This window comes from Dendroctonus ponderosae, unplaced genomic scaffold (assembly GCF_020466585.1).
Source record: "Dendroctonus ponderosae isolate FM_Combo_2020 unplaced genomic scaffold, Dpon_F_20191213v2 Dpon_F_20191213_199, whole genome shotgun sequence".
NCBI lineage: Eukaryota > Metazoa > Arthropoda > Insecta > Coleoptera > Curculionidae > Dendroctonus > Dendroctonus ponderosae.
In genome coordinates this window covers 24,311-33,378 of record NW_026018155.1, presented here as the reverse complement: position 1 = coordinate 33,378, position 9,068 = coordinate 24,311, and the positions used below count along the sequence as shown (strand labels likewise).

The 9,068-nt window shown below is 34.7% G+C and overlaps 1 protein-coding gene across 2 annotated transcripts in view; it reads left to right on the top strand.

The window, feature by feature from the left end:
• Positions 1 to 1,286: 1,286 nt before the first annotated feature.
• LOC125503339 overlaps positions 1,287 to 9,068 on the top strand; it is a 31,238-nt gene continuing 23,456 nt past the window's right edge. For both annotated transcript variants that reach the window (XM_048663429.1, XM_048663428.1), the window contains exon 1: positions 1,287 to 1,496. The gene's annotated coding sequence lies outside the window, so the exon portion shown is untranslated. The remainder of the gene's footprint in view (positions 1,497 to 9,068) is intronic.

The window sequence follows — 9,068 nt, the reverse complement described above, 5'->3', positions numbered from 1 at the left end:
TTAAACTGCCTTAACTTTTATACAATTTTTTCCCATAAACCATTGCGTCAGTTTACGCATCATCAAAGGCAACCAGAAAAGTAGAATTTAGGACAAATTAGATCACGAAAAAGAAAAATCGGAAATTCCGTTTAAGAACATTGAAAATTATCATTTGCAATCAAAATGTTCATATTCCTCTCTCTTTCCTATAGTTTTTTTCGACAACTAAAATCGCTAAAATGCCTCAAATTGTATATAATTTTCAACGCAAAAAATGAGAACTCAACGAGCTTAGAAATATACACGCTATTTAATTTTCGGCCAAAATAGCCAAAGGCTAAGATCCAATTTGAGCGGCTTTATTCTACAACCCAGACAAAGCGAACTGACGATTTATTGCTATCATTTTGTCTGAAAAATGCATCGCAACAAATCGGGAATAAATATTTCATATGCTTCGATTTGTAACCGATCGGATCTGCTTTATATTGTATAAGACACAAAGATGCATGCTGAAGAGCGTTTTAAGTCAACATTTAGACGGCACTATCTAAAAAAATATCAATTTTCTCAAAATTTCTCAAACGATACGCGATGTTCATCGGAAGAAAACCGACTTCACAGAAATCACGCTGGGCTGCTCGGGCCCAAAATAAGCGAACATGTTGACTCATTTTGAACAGTTTGTCAGAGTTCTCGATCGTTGCTTCCTTCATCCAAGACAATTTATTGAGTGCAAAAACCATACATGTACAGCTTCGGCGTTTATCAATCAACAACAGAACAAATCTGCATTAGCTATTTTTTCGCAAAAACTAAAAATATTGTCACACTTATAGTGTCAGCATTAGTAGAGGAATTGACAAGGCAAACAAGGAAAGAATAATTTTTCGAAAACAGAATCGCAAAGAAGAAACATCGGCGATGCCACGTTTAGGAACATTGAAAGTTATCACTTGCAACAGAACTGTCCATATCCTCTTTTCTATCTTCTCTATCTTGTGCCGAAATTGCTGAAAATGCCCTTAAATATATACCATTTTCATAGCAAGAAAACGAGATTGAGACCAATCTGAGGGTCGCTAGTCTTTATCTATAGAAGTTCTTAGCACTCCATGGAGGACTTTATGAAGCATATTTTCCAGTCAATTTTCAGTAAGCAAAAAAACTAACGAATTTCTGCTTTATTTCTTCCGTAAATCGTTCGAGGGAACTTCGAACATAAAAGTTGCCCTAGAAAAGTTGGTGCTGATAAACAAACCGTTCCTCCAGTTCCATCTACCCCATCGTTCTGGTTCGTGGTGATGGTGAAGCGTGAAGTTGAACAAGACGCCAGTCGCATCTGCACTGTTGGTAAAGGTGCGCCATATAAAACGCTCACAATCGGTTTTACAAGCACGTGCGACGCTCTTTTTCCGTTTGTTTACAAAACAAAGAGGTGTCGGAAGTGAGTTTTTACATTGTGCATCTAGTTGGATTATATGACGGCTTTTTGGCAAACAAAAGAAGCCTGAGTGAGTATGGGAAAAAAATTATTCAACTGTTCTTTGCGCATTTTGTTAACATCAAGAAGTTTACTGGCGTTCGCTAAAAAACAGTTAGATGTTAATTTATTTTCATTTTTATGTTCTTTTCGTAGGTAACTAATTTTAAATTTGTTTATAAGCGCCTGAAAGCTACGATGCAAAAGCACTATCCACTGTTGATTGTTTTTGGTTTTCATTTGTGCAGTTAAAAAAAATATTCCATCGGGATTTTTAAGGTTTTTATACTCAACTGGCATTTAATAGGAACAAGGGAATGGCTGCACGTAGGCACAATGGGATAAAATAATAAATCACCCTGGATTATTAGGAATTAATAAACTAATAGAGACTCATCCATTCAAATCTCGTATAATCAGCGTATAAATTGATTAATTGGCCTCTAGAGTAATTTATCCAAATTAAATGATTTATTAAAGTGTGCACCCGAATTCGCAAATTGCCAAAACTTTCAACAACTGCGCAAATTGGCCAAGCCATTTGTCACTAATGAGCGCACTTTAAATAAAATTTCCATTATTCTTCCAAAGTCCGCTAGTCTTAATAGATTTAATTACTTCGTTCCTAGTTGATTTAGCAGCTGGCGATCCACAAATGCCGAAATACAATTACCCTAAAGTGTACTGTTTTGTGTAAGTCGCAATCAAATCAATTAGCATTTTAAATTCTAGAAACATGGATAGTACGCAGAGCTTCGCTAAAAACTAGCTCATTGAATTAATTAGCAATTAACTATACAATGACAATCGTAATGAGTTTAAAATAAAGTGCAGAGGCGCAATGTTTGCGAATATTTTGCCTTTTCACTTTTTAGGCGCTGTTAAGAGCAACCGTTAATGAAGCTGTTGCTAGCGACACTTTCCATTCCCTGATTTTAATTTGTCTAGTTGAACATCTTCCATTTGAATAACTCCAGAGGAAGTACCTACTATAACAGTCTCGAGCGTCGTGCAATATGTTAAGTGCCATACACTATGTCAATTAGAGGTGTAAATGAAATATTCAAATAGGCCGTAGTTGGATACTTGGTATTCATTATGGTTACAATCGAAGTGTTTGAGCTTTAAGATGCAAATAGCGTGCTTTTATTACTTGTGATTGCGGCCGATAATCGTTCAAACGCTAAGTGAGCCAAACGCGATAAAATCTGCCACAGATTTTCATTCAATTGTACTTGGAATTTGTCGATTGGTCCATATCTCAGTCACGATTTTAATTATCTGGATCGAATCCACCTGAACAGTATCAAAAACTTATAATTTTCGTTAAATCTGTGAAATGCTCCACGGATCTTTTTGTGAAATAAACTACAGAAAATCATTTAGGTTTCTTTGACAAAAAGTTGCATATTCTAGTTAGTTTGGCTGCTGCTAATAAGCCATTAACAACGTAATTTTGGTTGTTAACTTGAACTTAATGTGCCGTATATATGAAAAGTTGAACTGCCGAAATATAACCAGTACTGCAAACATGAAAAAGCTCGGTAAAAACCAGGCCTAAAACCAGAACCCATATGTATACCTTCATGGGAACTTTAAACCATGGTACGAGTCATTGTTAGTGTCACATTCGGATGAGCAGCAACAGGAAATCAATTTAAATTTCATCTACACAAGGTTGTTAAATAAGCACACTCTACTCTGCTTTGCGTGGTTTTTCTATGTGGTTTTTAGTCAAACTGCCTGAAAACTAGGCATTTTTCTTCAAGTACTGTTGTTTGAAATTTCCATTTTCAATGGAGGAGATTAATTGGAATTGTCTTGGCATCTGGCTGCGATCATTTATTGAGAATGTTAAATGAATAATTCCCGTTTTATCTTTGGTGGGCAACATAAACAAAACTGAGTAAACAGGAAAAATACACGAAACGGTCTCACGAAAAACGCACTTGAATGTTTTCGGCCTATAAACTGCTTATATAAAACCAAATATTTAGGCTTCCGTGTGTATATAAGGAGGCGGGGATGTTGAATTATTGAAGGATATTGCACATGTAAGATGTTAATGAACAGGAAGCGGTAGCAAACTTTGTTCATTTGAAGCTGGAAGCTTCAGCTTGATGATCTTCCCTAAGACTAGTTAGTTCTTCCGCGGATTTGCTATCGAATTTATTCGAGACAGGCATGTTTTTGCTTTGTTTTTGTTTTAATGGTCGTCGGGTTAAGCAAACGTAGTCCATACTTACTTCCTATGTTATTCATAGAGTCATTGCTGTAGACATAAAAATAAACAAGATGCAAATCTGAACAAATGGCATAGAAGAAGAAATGGAAAGATGGAAAACATTAACTAAGCGTTGAAGAAAAACAACACAAAATGCACAACGCGAAAGTAGGAATACTAGGAAACTCCAACAAGGCAGGAATAAGACCATTTGGACGAAGAATAAGAAATAGCAGAAGAAAAATGGTGATAAATAATGTTAGCTAAAGAAATCTGTATCTAATGAACACGAATTATAAAAAACCACAACGACCGAGATCGGCCTGGTAAAGTCCAATTTCCATACAAAAAGAAAGAAGGAAGCTGATAAGACCTGAAAATAAAAGAATAGAGGGTGAAAATAAACCAGCAAACCACAAACTAGGTCAGGAAACTCAGCAATTAATTAAAGAACGAACAAGAAGAGTGGAAGATCGAGCAAATAACCAAGAGTCTATTTTCTAAACCAAACATTATCAAAGTAGTTGATGCAAGATAGAGAAAAGCTTCAATCACCTTCACAATTCGCTTCATCAGACAAAAAATAGCGAGAAAAAAAAACTATTTTATTTGTGGAGTCTACAACTAATAACCAGCCTATTAATATTCATCGAAAGTAGTTCTGACATGTTGCATCTTCGGGTATTACGTTTCTCGATTTGCATTTTGAATGCGCTCGCGGCCAATTGTTGAAGGGAAAGATGCTGCAATGATTTATCCTCCACTATCACTGAAACACGTCGAGCGAATTCATTTAACTAACGATGCATCAACGGCATCCTTTCAACTCAAATCGGTCTGATTTCTCAGTAATGCTTGTTTAAATCAGTTCGATTAATTTGACGCTTGCTAATTGTACGGGTGGTCTTAAGGGACGTTTTTTGAATTGCGGGCAAGAAATTGATAAGTGGAATTGCTACAAGTTCAGAATGCTCGTCCTGAACTTTGGACTTGATCAATTCCTGTGAAATAATAGGAAAATGCACATTTTTGTTAGCTCCTTTTTAAAAAAAGTGCTTCATTTTCACAATTCTTCTGTGCCATTTCTGATGAGCTCAAAAAAGTCTTGTTTTCTGCACAACAGGTTTTCAATTTTTCCAATTTCTCGTTCAAAAATGCTTCGCAAAGTTGCAAAATGGCACACTTACAATGCGTCTTTGTGCCCTACCGTTTCATACAGTGAAATGTCCATAAAGTAGGCGTAACGATTTTGCAATGCCCGCTAATTTGTTTATAAATACGTTTAACAATAACATTTACCGAGTGAAGTTGTCGGCGACACATTAATCAACATACAGTGGGCTGTTGGTTTTTTACGAATTGGCAGTGGCGTTATTAAGTATTCATTTAAATAACTATGACAAATTGTGTTTGGTTTGATTCTTTTGTTCTTGATAAATATCTGCATCATAATTAAGTAGAGTCCAAAAAAACTTAAATATTGATAAAATGGTCTCCGTACTGCCACTTTAGGATGTTGACTATCAGGGCAATTAATTCTATGACTAATGATCGATGAATTTTGGAATTTTGCGTAGCAATCACTAGAAAAATTGTTTAGTAATTGATGAATTTCTAAAAATCCTGTAGGGATAACTACTATTTAGTCCAATTGGTTACTTATTTTCTGAATGCTATTGTGGAAGCGTCTACGTGGAACGTCTACATTGAACAAGATACAAGGCGAAAGACGATAAAGAAATAAACAGTTTCAATCAATTGCCATGAAAATCTAACCCTTCTGAGCAACTGGTCTCTGAGCTATTTCTAGTTTTGGATCTAAAAACTCATCTTAGACAAGTTTTTCTAGTTTAGCAACTATTTAATGTAGCAAAGGGTTTTAGCTTGGACAAGATTCTCATTGGGTGCACTTTTTTGCAACTCCATGTGAAAATCCTGCTTCTTCCTCACTAGCCTAGAGCTGACCAATAGCTGTTGAGCCGTCTGCAAAGGCAGTCACGATTCTCATAAATAAAAGAATCTGAACTCTGACCGTAGAATAATGAAATGTTCCCAGTGTTGTCTAATTCATGTTGGAGCCTCACTGTTTTTAATCAACATTTGCGGCTAATTACCCTCCACTTGGATCTGATTGGCGAAAGGAAGATATTTTTAGGAACTTAAAGCCTTCACGAAATATGTCCTTATCTATGACCAAATAACATCAAATTGGGTTGAAAGATAAGTTGCTGGATTTTGTCAAAATTACAACTAACCTAAAGGCTGCTGGAAAAATAACGACTTGGAGTTGGAACTGGACTAATTGGATAGAAAGCCCTTTGAAATAAATCAAAATTGGTACCAGAACCATGGTTCCAGTATGTGGCAACATTGAAAATAGGGGGGCCACTAACCCGGCGCTACGAACTCAAGGTTTTCGTGATCGTGGATCTGCAAATCTTTCGAAAAAAAAAAAACATTGCCACCGGTCGTGTTAAAAAGATAGGGCAACCGTTACTCTAATAGGGATAATTTGATGTTGGCGCAACAGCGAAAATTAATGGTTTCGTGGAAATCTAACAGTGGTTTCGACGCAATAATTGACCAGGAAAAATAAGTTTGCATCTGCAATTTCCAGATCGGACAATTCAGTTTGCTGACTCATTCGGAACAAAAGCAAAGCCGGATTTTTGTATCCTCGATGTTTAGTGAGTCTAATCGATGGATAATTGTCGAATATGTAGCGTAATAATCAAGTTTCTTAACAAATTTTATTATTGATTCACTTACCAAAAACGCCAAACTTTGATAGCTTTTGATAAATTTTTAAGAATGCTCCGCATGTTAATTTTTTAACAGTTTCGATCATTTTTTTATATGATTTTATTGCAAAATTCTGCTGCAAATTGACATCGATTTAACCTTTTACTCAAAGTGAATAGATAAACTATTAGATAATATTTGAATTAAACACACCAAAGAAGAGTTACCTTAGTATCCTGAATTATATTAATTTGTGAAGTTTTCCAAATTTATTTAAGACAAATTTTTTATAATTGCTTATTTATTGCTTTTGATTTCGTGTTATTGACATTAAAAAACTAATTTCACTGTTGCACGCTACTTATTGACTATATAAACTAAATGACTCCATATACTCCAAAATATTACTGAGAGCCAGTGGTCCTTAACTACAAAGAAGTGTATAGATTAATTTAATATTTAATTTTCTGTTTTAGTTCTTTCAATTCCTCAGTCAGTTTCCGAAAAAAGCTTTCAAAATTTTCAATATTTGGTCATCCTCAATTTATTTAATAAGTGATTTATCAAACTATTAGTAAAATTGCAAATAAACGTACTTGAAACTTGTCCATTGACAAAAGCTAACGGAAACATAATATTTCGTTCAAAAATTTGATTACTCAAATGCTTTACTTCTTTTCTTATCTGGGGCAATATTGGATATTTTCAAAAATCATTTGAAATTAACTTAGAAATTGTTTAAAGTTGAAAGTTTGAAGTCTCAAAATTCCTTTTTTTTGTCATACTTAAATCAAATTTGATTCAATGATTTTTTCATTTTCATTAATTTCAAATTAACGCTATTCCATTCCTCTGACATAATATTACAAAACATCTACTTCAGGACTGAATTTTCTAATTGGTATTTTAAAGTTAAAATTCTTTAAACTTAGATTGCTTATTTAAGAAAAACTAATTCAGGAACTAAACCAAAATTTCAATTTTTGATTACCAGAACTTTATCAAAACTTTTACGCCTTTAAACAGTGTCTGTTACATTTAGGAAAACGCCCTTTAAGATAAATCTTTGTTTTATTACTGCTGTAATTGGCGTGTAGTCACTTCGAGTTCCCATATTTTCATCTTAACATGCGTGGGCCTCAGCAAAGCCATTTCTATAACCTTTTCGCTGTTGTTCATAAATAATCCTTATTGGTAATCTACGGTATTGAAAATTGTGCAGACAAATTGCTAAAGGGTGATAAATTTTCGAGCCTATGGCGACTCTTTATGGAAATTATTGGTACTTATCTAAAGCTATTGGATGGATTTGTAATTTAGTAACCGCATTTTGGTGCTGGATTCTATTGGTTTCTCTAAGGTTAATTTCAAATCTCCTACGAACGTTCAGTCGATGTGCTCTCAAAAATAAAGCTTCTTGTAAACCTTTGCAACTTCGATGAAAAATGAAAAATGGAGGTCAGATGCGTGAAAACAAAATACATTAAAATACAATAAAGTACTTTTATTTATATATAAATAATCTTTATTTCCTACAGAAAAAGGCTATAGAAAAGTACTTTTATTAGCATAGAAAATCCGGCAAATAATAAAATGCGCAAGGAAGCTAAATATGGTCGAAAAAACAAAAAAATATTACCGGAAAAACGCACTTGATTCCTCGTTCCACCTGGTTAAATTCTGAGTCATTATTACGTTTGCAATTTAATGAGTGAATTAGCTGTGGTCAATTAATTCCGGTTTGACTCGTGGATTTGTCGTCGTTTTTATAAATTGGAAATGGTGGCGCAGAACTGCGAAAAATTGCGGCACACAATTGCTCTGACCTTCTATTCCACTTATTGTTACTGCCGAACATTGAAAGCATCTTCGAATGCGATTTTTTTTTCGGGAAATTATGCAGTTTTCCTGTTCCTGTCCGCACAATTCTGATAGAATGTAAAGCCTAGTCGGGCATGAAATGATCATTTTTCGCATGCGAAACGGTCTGCTTAGTGATCTGCTAATTTCCTGCACCATTAGCTCCATCCGCGTAATAATTCTCAGATTGAAAGACCTAAAGATTTATGGTCATATCATAGCTGCTTATACTAGGCCTAGCGGCATTATTTTTTGCTAAAATTCTATAAAATGTCTCTTCTTTATATGGTTAGCTGGATGATTCACCTACTGAATTCCAGCCGCGAATATGGAAGCTGAAAATCCAATGTACCCTGACGCCTAAACAAATCACTTATTTACAACAATACCAATTTGTAACAGCATATTTCTTAACGAACTATTGTTCCTTAACAGTTACAATTATTCATTTGTCATCATGCTTAACCAACTGTTAAATGGCTTTTCGGTTTCATATGAGCAACTTTCTTTTGCAATAGATCCCATGCCAAGAAGGAAAAACGTTGATAACTAGAACCATCCTAGTGGCGTTTTTCTAGCTGTTGAGACACGATCCAATAGCCTCTTCCTTCATTAAAACACGATTACTGACTTACATGCCTAGTTTCTTTCGTTCATGTAAATGAAATAAAGAAAACACGTTTAATGACCAGTTGTAATGACTAATGACATGAGAAATATTGCCTAGGAAATCAGCAAGATGATATATAAATAATGTATGGTTTTGAACATGGTTTT